We start from the raw sequence: 15,351 nt of genomic DNA, 5'->3' as shown, positions 1-15,351 counted from the left end.
GCTCCTAATTGCTATGTTACAGACATGGGGGGTAATTCCAAGTTGATCGCAGCAGGCATTCTGTTAGCAGTTGGGCAAAACCATGTGCACTGCAGGGGGGCAGATATAACATGTGCAGAGAGAGTTAGATTTGGGTGGGGTGTGTTCAATCTGAAATCTAATTTGCAGTGTAAAAATAAAGCAGCCAGTATTTACCCTGCACAGAAACAAAATAACCCACCCAAATCTAACTCTCTCTGCAAATGTTATATCTGCCTCCCTGCAGTGCACATGGTTTTGCACAACTGCTAAAAAATTTCCTGCTGCGATAAACTTGGAATTACCCCCTATGGGCCTAGTTTAGCATGGGTTGCAATTGTAAAGTTGCTCACAGCAGTCCATAGCAATGCAAATGCAGGAGCAGATGCATACATACCTCCTTACTGCATTTGCGATTGTTGCACTGAGACTGGAGTCACAGTTTGTGATCAAACAATGCGACCATAGGTCGCGATTGTCATCTGCGACGGCAAACTGAGTAAGCCTCAGCTTACTCAGGCTTGCCAGCGCAGGACGGCTTGCTAGCACAAGAAAACTGCTGGTCGCGATGCAGTCCTTGGCCTCGCCATTCCCGGAAAATGGGACACCCACCCCTCCCCCCTCCCCTTCCCTGAATTCCTCTGCCCGTCAATCAGGCAGAGGCATTTGTGTCCTTGTGATGCGATCACAGGACCCATTCTGCACATGCGCAGAACAGGAAAATGCGGGTTAGATCGATTGGGTCTAATTCAGGTTGGATCGCATAATCATGGGGGCAGATGTATTAAGCCTGGAGAAGGGATAAAGAAGTGATAAACCAGTGATAAGTGCAAGGTGATAAAGCACCAGCCAATCAGCTACCAACTGTGATTTTTCAAACCCGTAATGATTGGCTGGTGTGTTATCACCTTACGCATATCACTGCTTTATCACTTCTTCATCCCTTCTCCAGGGTAATACATCAGCCCCAGTATTTCAAAAAATGAGAGGATCTGATTGTCTGGTACTTTATCTCTCTCCATTTCAAGCTCCAAGTAACCTGCTATAGAATGTGTGTCTCCTCTAGACTATATTACTTAAAACTCACCTCAGTAAAATAAAGAATACAAACAATATTTAACAGGTACATACATTTTAAATAAAAAAACAGACTACCTGAAATGACAAGATATTCACCATAACACTAGCACACCAATACTACAGATCGCTGTAATGTTCAAAGCAGCACATTGACGTTGTGTCAGGTTTAGCAGTTATCAGTACCCCAGCCTCTCCCCTGGGTGAGGTTCATCCTGAAACCTGTGGTGTCAAGAGTTAACAAATGTTTCCTTTTTCAAAACTAGTTGTCAGTCAACTAGCTGTCACTTCTTCATTACCTCTATGCATGTATGCAGTGACCATCAGCTGCCAGGTGAGCCATGGGATCAGCTGTATGAGGGGAGACCTGGTTCAGAGTGACCACAATTAGAATAGATGATAGATAGATAGATAGATAGATAGATAGATAGATAGATAGATAGATAGATAGATAGATAGATAGATAGATAGATAGATAGATAGATAGATAGATAGATATGCAGTGGAAATCACAATATCAGCAACTATAGAAGTTGCATGGAATGGAATTCTGCATCAAAACATTTCCCTGAATAGCAAACCTATCTTTGTGTGTATGCATGTTGTAAATTGAGATATTGCCATTCTCAGCTTGCAGTAAAATAATTTGCCATTTTGCTTATTGTGATATGGCACAGAGTAGTATTTTAGTGAATAGTTACAAATATTGTGCTGCATTTATTTGCATAGTGATGGCATGATGAAAGTACAGTATAGAGATGGCAATTATATAAGGCATATTCTGTATTGGACTACATATTATAGTGGACAAGTGTGGCTTCATTTTATCCCTAACATGTGGTGTCAAACAATATAGTAGATACATAATGTTACATTTATTAGTGGAAATATTGACCTGAATGCAACTGTAAAGTGTAGCGGACACACATGGTGTTGCACTGTGCAAGGACAGGTATTGAGCTGATATGTGTGGTGGATATATGATATTTATACACTAATAGAGGACAGGCCAGGACTTAGTTAATAAAGATGAGGCTAAGAGGGTTATTCAATTGTCGTTGGAGGGGGAGACTTGCCATTGGTCCTGCGTTTAAATGCCGTCAATGGCAGGCCAATTTGCTCCTTTTGCCCTGCTGACTCGTACTCCTGTTTGCCCAAAAATGTTTGCTACCCTATGGGGTAGCGAACTCTTTAGAGTGAGATCCTGCCTCCGTAAAGTGTAGCGGGTGTCACGCAAATTCGGGGGAGCAAGATACTCGCTGGCAATTTATTTCACCCCTGAATCTATAGCGGACACATTAGTGGATGTATTTATTTTGAATAAACAAGGGGTAGCACAGCACTGTGTAGTGGACATTTGGGGATGCATTGCATAGTGGACACGCTGTAATGTATAGTGAGCAGACACATTACATTGTTTAATGGGCACATAAATTGTATTTTATAGGGACGCTCACGGATTATGCAGAATCTGTGGCTGATTAAAACCAGGTGATGTGCAGGTTTGTAGTAAGGCAGCCACAGAACCTGTGTCATTAATTAGTGTCCCAGTTTAAAGGGACGGTATGTGGTAAGCCCATTTATTCATAACATATGGATATTATGCTAGACATGATGCTGGGAAGGGTTATGCAAAGGGTTATGCAAAATGCTAAATATGCAGTAATATGCAGTGCAAAGCACAAGCTGTGATTCGTACAGCAATGCACAGTGCACAGACATATGAGCATTGTATAGTATACAGGTTCTCAAACTCGGTCCTCAGTGCATGTTTTCCAGGTCTCCTCGCAGAATCGCAAGTGAAATAATTAGCTCCACCTGTGGATGTTTTAAAACGTGTCAGTGAGTAATGAGTGCACCTGTGCACCTGCTGGGTAACCTGCAAAACGTGAGCTGTGTGGTGTCCTGAGGACTAAGTTTAAGAACCACTGTAGATGTATGGGCTGCATTGCATAAAGGACAGACATGGGGTTGCAGTCATAGGTGTGCGCAGGGGGGGTGCCTGGTGCGCACAGGCACCCCCTAATGTCTGTCACCCCCTCAAACACAGCTGCTGCTACAGTATTGGCGATCGCAGAGTGTGCTCATTTATGTCCTCCCGCCCATTGCGCCCGCCACCCCCTCCGCTCAGTCTGGCTGCCATTCATTTGTATGGTGCAGCATCACTGACGTAATCCTACTCCTAGTTCCTCTAACCTGTGGGATGTGTCGTGATGATGTCATGCCGCGTGCATGCCCACTCATGCTCCCACCCATGCTCTCTCTCCTCATCATGTGCCAACGCCATAGAATACAGCGTTCCTCTTAGAGGGGGACAAGTTCAAATTCAATATCAATATATATTTTCGACAGATTAGGATATAATGTATGGTAATAAAATATACAAATTTAACAATATATCTGTGCATCAATTCTCTATATTATTTAGTTTGCATTGAGTGCCAATATGTGGTGGTGGGCACGCCTGATAGTTAGTGCTAGACACGCCCATTAGGTGGTGTTAGACATGCCCAGTAGGCAGTGCTAAACACGCCCTTCTAATCGTGCACCCCCTAATAAAATGTCCTGCGCACGCCTATGGTTGCAGTGTATAGTGAACACGACCATCTGAACAGCATAGTGGAAAAACAAAAGGATTTTTCTTAGTAGACACATGGGGCCTTATTCAAATTAGATTGCACCCGCTATCTCCCGTCTAAAGTGACGGGAGATAGAGGGCGATATTCAAATGTTCCCTGTTATCGCGCTGATCGCACTCATTACAGTCTGGTTAAGGCACGTCAAGCCGCAGAATCCAATTCTACACTGACACTGCAGAACCATTACTACACATACACAGAGCTGGCCCTAACCAGTATGATGCCCTAGGCAAGATTTTGGCTGGTGCCCCCTAGCACCACCGCTAGTTCCGCCTCTGGCCCTGCACCCCTTTCCCAGCACCATCACCTCCCACCCATAGCAGTCCTTTTTTTTTTTTTCCTACCCCCTGTAATTTAAATAAGAACAGTGTGCACATTCGGCACACACCCCAAAAAGGTATGTGTTTTTGCTGGCAAGGGGCATGGCTACACAATAGTGCCCCCAATTCAACTTATGCCTCACAGTAGTGCAACTTTATTCACAATTTATAATGCGATAGTGTCCCTTATTCACATTACATAACACAGTAGAACCACTTTACCTTATATACGTTACTCCTCACAGCAGTGCCCCTCATTCACATGACATCATACTGAATTGCTCCTTATTCACATTACACCACAACATATTGTTCTTTATTCTCATTACACCACACCATATTGCTCCTTATTCACATTACACCACACCATATTGCTCTTTATTCACATTAGACCACACAGTAGTGCCCTTTCTATACGTTACGCCACACAGTAGAGGACCTTATACATATAATGCCACAATTGGTAATGCATTTATACACATAATACCACACAGTAATGCCCCTTACACATATGACACATATTAATGTCCTTATAAACATAATGCGCCTTACACATTATGCCAACCCTTATTAATGCTCTTATACATATAATTTCCCTTACACATATGCCGCACATTGTTATTGCCCTTATACACATAATGACACACATAATGTCCCTTACATATATGCCACACATTATTAGTGCCCTTATACACATAATAACACACACAGTGCCCCTTACACATATGTTACACATTATTAATGCCCTTATACACATAATGACACATATAGTTCCTGGCGTGAGTCAACTGGCAGCTCTGCTAACGTCAGGTGCCTATTTTTTATTAAAATACATCTTATTTGCATTGCTATGTGGCTAGGATGCACAAGCAGCTTCTGCTGATTAAAATTATAGGTGGCATGCCTATATACTGTGTGCGACTGTGGCTGTATCTGCATACAAAATGCTACACACATAATATAGGCATGCTGCATATCATTTTAATCAGCAGAAGCTGCTTGTGCCCCTAGGCATATCAGATGCCCTAGGCAATTGCCTAGTTTGCCTATGCCTAGGGCCGGCTCTGCACATACACACACAGCACCTACTACTAGTACTACACACACACACACACACACACAGCAGCACCCCTTACTACACACACAGCAGTACCTGATACTACACACACACAGCAGCACCCGATACTACACACACACACACACACACACACACACACACACACACACACACAAGCACCCCTTACTAGTCACACATAGCAGAACCCCTTACTACATTCACACAGCAGAACCCCTTACTAGTCACACACGGACACAGCAGCACCCCTTACTACACACACACACACACGCACACACACACACACACAAACACACACACACACACACACAGCAGCACCCCTTACTAGTCACACACACAGCAGCACCCGATACTACACACACAGCAGCACCCCTTACTAGTCACACAGCACCAGAGGCGGATTGGCCTTATGGTCTACAGGGAAGATTCCCGGTGGGCCGACGCACCCGTGCCCCACTGTTTTGTTTGAGGACATGTGGTCCTATTTATAGACATAATGAATAAGATGCCAAAAATTTGCATATATGAAAATTACTTTGCCACTTAGCCTGTGATTGCAGATGATCTAGTGTATGCTCTGTCTGCCTGCTTGGCTGACATATAAGATTGAGTGAATAGTGATTGGGATACGGTTGGTGTAATAAGCAAGAAAATACTTCTTTCTAAAGAATGATATAGTTTCCTAAATTCTAAAGGTGTATCATATAATGCGCTCATAACATTTAATTTTATTTCCTTTTAACTTCCCCTTGATGCTGGACATCCCCACTATCTGGAAAGTCTTGGGGGGAGGGTGCTGCTGCCATGGCCCATGGCTAGACCTTACACCTCTGGTGCTGCCCAAGTGGGGCCACTAGTACAAATTTTTTCCAGGGCCGCTTTTTGTTCCCAATCCGCCCCTGCACAGCCCCACCTGTTAACTACACCCACCTAGCATTCATTAGCCATTCATTGATCAATTTCAACATCCCAGTACCAACTAACACATTCACCTCCCCACACCACCACATATACACACACAGTACACACATAAAGTACACACACACTCCCACCACCACATATACATACACACATACACAGTACACACTACACACACCCCGCCACATATACACACAGCACACTACACACACCCCTACCACCATATATGCACACACACAGTACACACACACCTCCACCACCACATATACACACACACACACACACACACACACAGTACACACACATCACATATACAGACACAGAGTACACACTACACACTACACTACACAAACATACATAAAGTACACCTAAAAAACCGCACCACCACATATATACACAAAGTACACACACATACCCACCACATATACAGACACAGTACACAATACACACACATAAAGTACACACACACACACACACCACCACATAAACACACACACACACACACAGTACACACACCCCTATTACCACATATACACACACAGTACACACTACACACACAAAGTACACGCACACCCCCACCATCACATATACACACTACACACACACACACATGTACACACTACACACACATCCCCACAATCACATATCCAGAGTACACACTACACACACACATAAAGTACACACACCTCCACCACTACATAAACACACGTAAAGTACACACAAACACCACCACCACAACCACATATATACACACAGTACACATTACACACACACAAAGTACACACACACACACCACCATATATACACAAATAGTACACAATACAAACACAAATAAAGTGCACACAAATACCCCCACCACCACAAATACACAAACAGTACACACTACACACACACACACACACACACACACACACACACACACACGTAACACACCACACAAACAGTATAGACACACACTAATCAAGAAGCCATTATACTTGCCAGGCTTCATGCTTGGACTGTGAGTGACAGCAGGACCACAAGTGAAGGAGGGGTTAGGGACTCAAGGTCAACACCAATAAGGTCGACACCAATTGGTCGACACACATAAGGTCGACATGGAAAAAGGTCGACATGAGGTTTTTTAATGATTTTTGTGTGTGTCATTTTCTCTGTAATGTGACCAGGAACCCTAATTAGTGCACTGCGTCCCCTCGCATGGCTAAAAGGCACAGATTACCATTCCCAATTGTAGTCCACGTGGATTGTAAAGTATGAAAAAGTTAAAAGAATGAAGAAAAAATGTGAAAAACCCATGTCGACCTTTTTTCATGTCGACCTTTTGTCCATGTCGACCTAGTTCAGGTGTTGACCTAAGGTGTGTTGACCTAAATGGTGTCGACCTTATTGGTATCGACCTAGAGTCCAGATACCGTGAAGGAGAGACTGGAGGTGAGGGAGGGGCAGCCACCACACTGCCTGCACGGCTCCATGAAATCTCATGTGAGAGTGCTGGAGCCGGAGGAGGCAGGGCATGGGAGAGAGGAGGTCGCTGGCAGTCTATGACAGGAAAAGTTTTTTCCTGTCAATGCTGTCAGTTTGCTGTGGGCCTATTTTCAATAGAGGGGCCTGGAGCTGCAGCTCCACCCGCCCCATTGTTAATCCGGCTCTGACTGGAGCTGTTTTAGCCCTGGCATTTAATTTTGCCTACATGCCGAAGGGAACATGGTCACAACTTACAGAGGCATGCTTGAGTCTTGGAGGCCTGGCCTCGCAGACCATCCCGCCTTTCTATGCCAGGCGGCCATTCAGAGAGTTTGCCAGAACTACCAGAAAGGCAGTCCCGCCCTGCCAGTGGCTAGTTTTGAGCAGATCAATCAGTGCAATGGCTAGTACATCTTCAAAACTGATGGCTAAAATTAAGCATAGATAGAAGTTTTAGGACCTGACCTCCAACTCCCCACTTGACCCTATCCCCCTCTCGCATCCTCCACTACCTCTCTCTTTTTGCCTGTTCCCATCTTGCCCACTCTCTCAATCTCTCCCTCTCCTCATTCACTGTCCCTTCTGCCTTCAAGCATGCACTAGTCTCCCCTATTCTTAAAAACCTACCCTTGAACCACACACTCTTTCCAACTTTTGCATCCAAACTCCTTGAGCGTATTGTCTATAACCGCCTCACTGCCTTTCTTTCCTCCCACTCACTGCTTGACCTATTTAAGTCAGGCTTCCATCCTCTCCACTCCACTGAAACTGCAATGACCTCCTTTCTGCTAAATCCAAGAGCCACCACTCTCTGCGTATTCTCCTTGACCTGTCTCCTGCTTTTGTCACTAAAGACCAACCTCTCCTTCTGCAAATCCTTCACTCCCTTTGTCTGCATTATACTGCCGTCTCCTGGCTATCCTACCCCCTGCTTCAAAGCGGATCTAGACTTTACTTTAATATAGTAAAACAAATGGAAAGAAAAACCTCAAGAGCACCCAATCTCTCCACGCAAGTACAGGCCTGCTATCTGTGTGTGAAATGGCTGTGCATGGAGGGAGGGGGGGCAAACATTTCACATCCCATTGCTCCTGCCCAGGAAAACTTACCACAAATGCAGCCACCCGTTAGGTAAACAATCATCTTCCGGGGGCGTGGCCAGGACGGGCATGGAGTAGCACTCAGTTTGTGCAGCTCTCCAGCCACAGTATCCTGTAACTTCATCCTGTACCCCCACCTGGGTCCCACACTGCAGCCACCGCTTTATGAGTGCCCCCTGCCCCCCCTGGAGCACTCTTGTACTTGCCGCTGCTGTTCCTGGAGATCCGGGAGCTCTGGACGCCGGCGGGCCCTGATCTGTGCCTGGAGCAGCCGCCTCGTGCGGGGACCGGAAGTTCGGCTCCTGTGTGCTCGCCGCTCGCTGCAGCCGCCTGAAGTGCAGGGAGATCGCGGGCGCTGTGATCCCCTCCACCGCCCCGCTGGTCTTCTGTGGAGCCCGGGGGAGGCCGCGGCTGAAGATCCGTCTGCCGTCTTGGTTGCTGCCGGGACGCGCTGCCCGCGACGCCGGAAGTGCGGCTCCGCTATCCACCACCGCCTGCACCAGCCAGCCGAAATATACTTGTGGGGGTCTGCAGAATATAAGTGAATCGCCTCTGAGCCTGTCAGAGGAATTTAGAGGGGTGTTGGGTCGCTCTGAGTGCTTGTGGAACTACTGCCTTGGCGACCATTACCTGGACCTCCTTCACCACACTGTGATCAGGGTGCTGGGGAAGCACTTTGTACATATATCCAGAGGCTGTGACCCTGCTGGAGTTATATACGTACCTGCAGCTGTCTGACGCCCGGCGACCGGTCGGGGTGGGCAACCCCCCTCTCTCTGCTTATATTTATTTTGATATCTCCTGCACTGACACCGTGTTGTCCAAAATGGTGAAAGGCCGCCAGACCGGCGCGTCGGCGGGAGCGATGGATAAGTTTGTTCGTGACCAGGGCCCTCAGCTGCGGAGAGCGGAGGCTACAAGATCTGAGGTATCACCTCCTTCTCCTGCCTACAGTTCCGTCTCCTCTGATCCTCCTGATGCTGCACTGCAGAGAGTTCTGGACGCGGTAAATGCTAGTGAAGTACGTCTGGCTGATAAAATCGGGCAAGTGCAGTCCGACCTCTCCATTATTCATCAAGATCTACAGCGGGTGAGAGAGAGAGTGGGAGAAGCGGAGACCCGTATATCCAATGTTGAAGACTCCGTCGGCCCGCTGGGTCGCCGCACTGATGCTCTGGAATCTCAGATGAATGATGTTCGCAAAAAGCTTACGGACGTGGAAGGGCGTCTGCGGCGCAATAATGTCTGCTTCATTGGCCTGCCTGAGAAAGAAGAAGGCTCCGCTCCTGAGGAATTTCTCATAAAATGGCTCCGTGATTTTTTTGGATCTGAGGAATTCTCACCGTATTTCACTATAGAGCAGGCTCATAGAGTTCCAATGCGCCCGCTGCCACCGGGGGCCCCACCCCGTACCTTTATTGCTAAGTTCCTCCATTTCCGTGACCGGGACACAATCCTGAGGCTGGCTCGTACTAAGGGCCCTTTGAAATGGAATGGATCGTCAATATCGGTATTTCCGGATTTTGCGGTGGATGTGCAAAAAGATAGGGCTCAGTTTCTACCTGTCAAGAGGCGACTCCGTGAACTTGAACTGCCGTATGCCATGCTCTTCCCATCTAGACTGCGGGTGGTGGCTGATGGGGAAACAAAGTTTTTCACGACTCCTCGTGAGGCCATGGTGTGGCTGGATAGACGATTCCCGGCGAGACATGCCCTTGCAGATTAGTGAATATCCGGCTGATTCCGAAGGCTGATTTTCTCCTGTTCTTCCTTTTTTCTTAGTTACTTATTTTGTCTGCTTGAGATATATGTGCTGGTTAGGGCGAGGCGACAGGATACGGGAATGTTTGATTGCTGTCACTGTTCCCTTTAGCCCCCGCTACCTTGTTCTCGCAGTTCAGTGCGGGCCTGTTTGAGTGCTACCAATGCCCCCTTTACATTGTTATCGCAGCTTAGACAGGACATATGTATACCCTTTAAGTCAATCACGATATACTTGATATGTTCTTGTGTTTGGTTATACCTTGGGGTTCGTATGATCTCTTTTCTTCCTGTTGTATTAACGGTCTCTGTGTGGGAGGATGGGGGGAGAGGGGGGATTGCTGAATGCTTGTCCTGACATAGGTGGTTTTTTGATATCCGAGTGTGTTTTTATTCTGGATATTAGTGGGACCTAGGGGGTGGATCTTTATGATCCCCCCTCATTTGTTTTTTGTTTTCGAGGGGGGAAAGGTTAATGGCTGGGAGCAACCTTCTAATTTTGTTGTTTTATAGTTGTTCTCTATTCCCGAGAGTCATTATATTCTTGGCCCCGATCAAGAAGTGTTTGCACTGGCCGATGGTGCAATACAGTTAGGTTCATATTAAGTTTCTGGTATGAACACTCAGTTTTGGGATCCAGGTATGCTGCATGTTGGGGGTGGTATACAGGGTGGGGGGAAGGGGAGGGGGTTGGGTTATGTTTATTTTTTGAGCGGAAATGTATGTAGAGAAAGTACGTGGTTTACAACCATGCAATATAAGCAGTGGTGTCTGGTTGCAAAATTTGTATGTGGCGGGGCTGACCGGCCGCGGGGCGCTGCACTGATTATACCTTTGCTGTATTATGACGGGGATTAAGGTGGTTTCGTGGAATGCGAGAGGGCTCAATGATAAAGTTAAGAGGTCTCTTGTGCTCCGACAGCTCAAACACTATGCGGCTGATATTGTCTGTCTTATGGAAACACATTTGGTAGGTAGTAAGATTCTCTCTCTGAAGAAGCCCTGGGTGGGTTGGGCATACCACTCTATGCACACGTCCGCCTCGCGCGGGGTTTCAGTCCTTATTAAGCGGACAGTCCCTTTTGTAATGGAATCTATACAAACGGATCCATGGGGGAGATATGTGTTTTTGAAATGTAGGTTATTTTATGTTCCTGTCCTCCTGCTGGCAGTCTACGTGCCCCCTCCATATTCCCCCGATGTACTTAAGAGGGTTGCTGGGTTCATGGCCTTGTCTCCCGGGGTGTCTGTCATTTGTTTGGGGGATTTCAATAATGTGCTGGACGTGGTCATGGATAGGCTCTCCATGTCTCCGTCTGCTGCAGGTCCTGGGGGGTCTGGGTTTGCAAATGTGGTGTCGGGGTTGGGCCTGGTCGATCCATGGAGACTGAGACACCCTTCTCTTAAACAATACTCGTGTTTCTCACACTCCCATTCTTCGTTCTCTAGGATTGACCTGGCCCTCCTCTCGAGTGACATGGTTCCCCGCGTCGGTAACATTAGATATGAGACTAGAGGTATATCGGACCACTCCCCCTTGACCTTTAATTTAGATTTTAATTGTGATAGAGGTCAAGCTGTGTGGAAATTGAACCCATTCTGGCTTGTTCACATGGGAGATGGATCTGAAATGGTGGCCGCATGGCGGGAGTTCTTCGCGCTGAATAGCACCGACCAGTCTATCTCTAACCTATGGGACACATTTAAGGCCTTTTTACGGGGGAGTTTGATTAAACGGGTGTCAGAATTAAAATCCTTCTATAGGAAAAGGGAGGCTGAGTTGGAGACCCGGTGTGTCGCTGCAGAACTACAATATTTGCAGGATTCCTTGATCGGTTCCAAGTCAGCATGGTTGTCGGCTCAGAGGGAATGGAGAGATTACCTAATGGAAAAGACTCAGCATAGACTCCTCTTCTCATCTCATGCCTTTTATGCCACGGGGGACAGGCCGGGGACATATCTGGCTTCTCTTGCTCGGGGAGACAGACCTACTAGTGTGGTGGTAGAGATTGTGAGCGCTGAAGGTGTCCACCTGACCCAGACTCCACAGATGACGGCTGAATTTGTATCCTTCTATAGTCGCTTATATAAATCTAAATTAGATTGCACCTCATCACAGTTAAATGATTATTTAGACCGTGTCGGCTTCCCCACCTTGTCCGGGGAGGCTTGCGACCTTTTGGAGGCGCCCATTTCCCCCGATGAAGTTAGAGCAGCGATTGAGGCCTCTCCTAGTGGTAAAGCCCCGGGATTGGATGGAATACCATCCGAGGTTTATAAACATAACTTGGATTTTTTTGTTCCCCACCTACTTGAGTTATATAGCCAGATGTTTACACAGGATTCTCTTCCCCCGTCTATGGCGGAGGCAGTGATTGTGGTTCTCCCTAAGCCTGACAAGGATCCCAAGAGAGTGGAATCCTACCGTCCTATATCCCTCCTACCCACTGACATTAAAATTTTGGCCAAGATATTGGCTGGCAGATTAAATACAGTTATTTCCCACATTATACACCCGGATCAGACGGGATTTATGCCTAATAAATCGACCTCCATTAACCTCAGACGTTTGTTTACCCACCTACAAATCCCCCGGGCGGACCCTTCCTCCTCCATTGTTGTCTCGCTGGATGCCGCTAAGGCTTTTGACTCTGTGGAGTGGGAATATTTATGGGAAGTTATGCGTAGATTTGGCATCGGCCCGAAATTTATTAAATATGTCCGACTGATGTACTCCTCTCCCTCGGCAAGGGTGGCGGTCAATGGTTTCGTATCTCACTCCTTTCCCCTGTCTAGAGGCACGCGACAGGGCTGTCCCTTGTCCCCTACTCTGTTTGCTATGGCCGTTGAACCCCTGGCATGTCTTCTGAGAACAGATGCGGGTATTTATGGACTTAAAGTGGGTGCTCGGGAGGACAGAGTGGCCCTATACGCTGATGACATCCTGATGTTTGTGGATCGCTATGCTGAGTCTATGCCTAGGATCTTGGAAATTATTGATGGGTTTGGGCGATACTCTGGCTTACTGATAAACTGGGAGAAATCCTTTATTATCCCACTTAAGGGTGAGGCCCCTGCCCCCCCATTGATGGTTCTTCCATTGAAGTGGGTGGAATCATTCAAATATTTGGGTGTTTGGGTGTCTAATGACCCTCAAAAATTCTCTTCTCTCAATATTACTCCTCAAATAGTATACCTCCGTGGCCGGGTGCAGACGTGGGGTAAGTTGCCCTTAACAGTCACGGGGAGGGTTAATATGGTTAAAATGGTCTTCCTGCCCAAGCTACTCTATGTCCTGCAGCAATCACCCGTTTATATTCCACAGAAGATCTTTAAACAAATAGATGGGTTGATTTCCTCCCTGGTGTGGTCCAGTAAACGTGCACGCTTAAAACTAGATACCATGACCAGAACACGTGAAATGGGCGGTCTGGCCCTCCCCAATTTCCGTTTTTACTACTACGCGGCGCAATTGACACATATCTGGGAGTGGGTTAATGATCTCGGCCCCCTGGCTTTGCATTCACTGATGTTGCATCACGACTACCCGGGGGGCTCCCCATTACAGCTACTTCTCTGTGGCAGTGTTAAAATGTCCACAATACCGCTTATTAAGCAAGCCATCCTGGTGTGGAAAATGGTGCACTCGGTGATGCGGGGCCATGGCGTCGACCCTGACACCCCTCTGGATAATATTTATGGGTTGCCTGAACTGTGTCAGCTTCAGGTCCGAGAGGTTTGGGGAAGATGGGGAGTATCATCTATGGGCCATATATATAGTGATGGGGTTCTCAATTCTTTCCAACAACTTCAACACGCACACAACATTCCCTCAAGGTTCTTTTTTCAATTCCTACGGCTGAGACATGCACTGGCAGCCCAGTTCCCAAATGGCCCTCCAGTCTTAATTGACTCCCCGGTTAAAACAATGTTGCAGACGCTAGACGCGGGACACTTAGTTTCTAGGATATATGGTCGTATCCTGCTAATGCACCATAGTGACCCTCTCACGGCTCTTCGGGGTAGGTGGGAATCGGATGTGGGCATGCTATCGGATGATGCATGGAATACTGCCATAGGGGCCCATCGGATCTCCACCTCCTCTGTTAGATATCAGCAAATACAACTATACATTCTACACAGGGTGTATATGACCCCGGTGAGATTAGCACATATCGGGGGAGCCCACACCTCGCAATGCCCTAGATGTGGAGCCGTGGATGCAGACTTCTGGCACTTACTGTGGGTGTGTCCTGGCGTGTCTGTGTTTTGGACGGCGGTTATACGGATCCTGTGTGACACAGGTATTCCCTCCTTCGTGTGTACTCCTGCGCTTTGTACACTGTTGATTGTGGACGAGGAAGCCTTGGACCCACCTAGTAGACGATACGTTATTAACCTATGCGCTTTAGCTAGGGTCTGTATTGCCCGGCTATGGCTGGCTAGTGAAGCCCCGACAACTGGGGCGTGGATATCCCTGGTCAATGAAACGATTGCGCATGAAAAATTTGTGTTTCTGGCTAGGAAGGTGGAGAAGAAATGGTCAACAATATGGGGTAGATGGATGGATTCTAAATATTACAAAGAGAGATATAGTTAAAACCGGGTTATTTTCAGTGTGTCAGTATGGGATGTTGTGTGAGAGGGGGGTCCTCGCGGCCGGTCTTGCCTTGCTATGATATCTGTAACATACTGTGACATTTCTGCTGTGTCTAAGAGTTTCAGGGAACTGTTATGCTCTAGATGTGTTGAGCTAAGATACCGTTGCTTTGTGACTATATGCTCTATAGGTAATAATGTTTAATTGATATACTATAGACTGCATACATGTAATGTTATCTCCACACATGTTGGGTGTGGTCTATGTTTGTGTGTTGTATGTGTGAAGTGTTAACGCAAAATTGAAAATCTCAATAAAAAATATTGAATTTAAAAAAAAAACAATCATCTTCCAGCAGGGAGATGGCGGGGCCGTGCTA

General features: G+C 46.8%; 1 protein-coding gene across 1 annotated transcript in view; it reads left to right on the top strand.

Annotated features, from left to right (window-relative positions):
- Positions 1–1,370: 1,370 nt before the first annotated feature.
- Positions 1,371–15,351, top strand: part of S1PR4 (sphingosine-1-phosphate receptor 4) — a 51,417-nt gene continuing 37,436 nt past the window's right edge. The window contains exon 1 of the mRNA XM_063914446.1: positions 1,371–1,429. The gene's annotated coding sequence lies outside the window, so the exon portion shown is untranslated. The remainder of the gene's footprint in view (positions 1,430–15,351) is intronic.

The sequence above is a fragment of the Pseudophryne corroboree genome, chromosome 1 (genome assembly GCF_028390025.1).
Source record: "Pseudophryne corroboree isolate aPseCor3 chromosome 1, aPseCor3.hap2, whole genome shotgun sequence".
Lineage (NCBI taxonomy): Eukaryota > Metazoa > Chordata > Amphibia > Anura > Myobatrachidae > Pseudophryne > Pseudophryne corroboree.
This window is presented reverse-complemented; position numbering and strand designations above follow the sequence as displayed.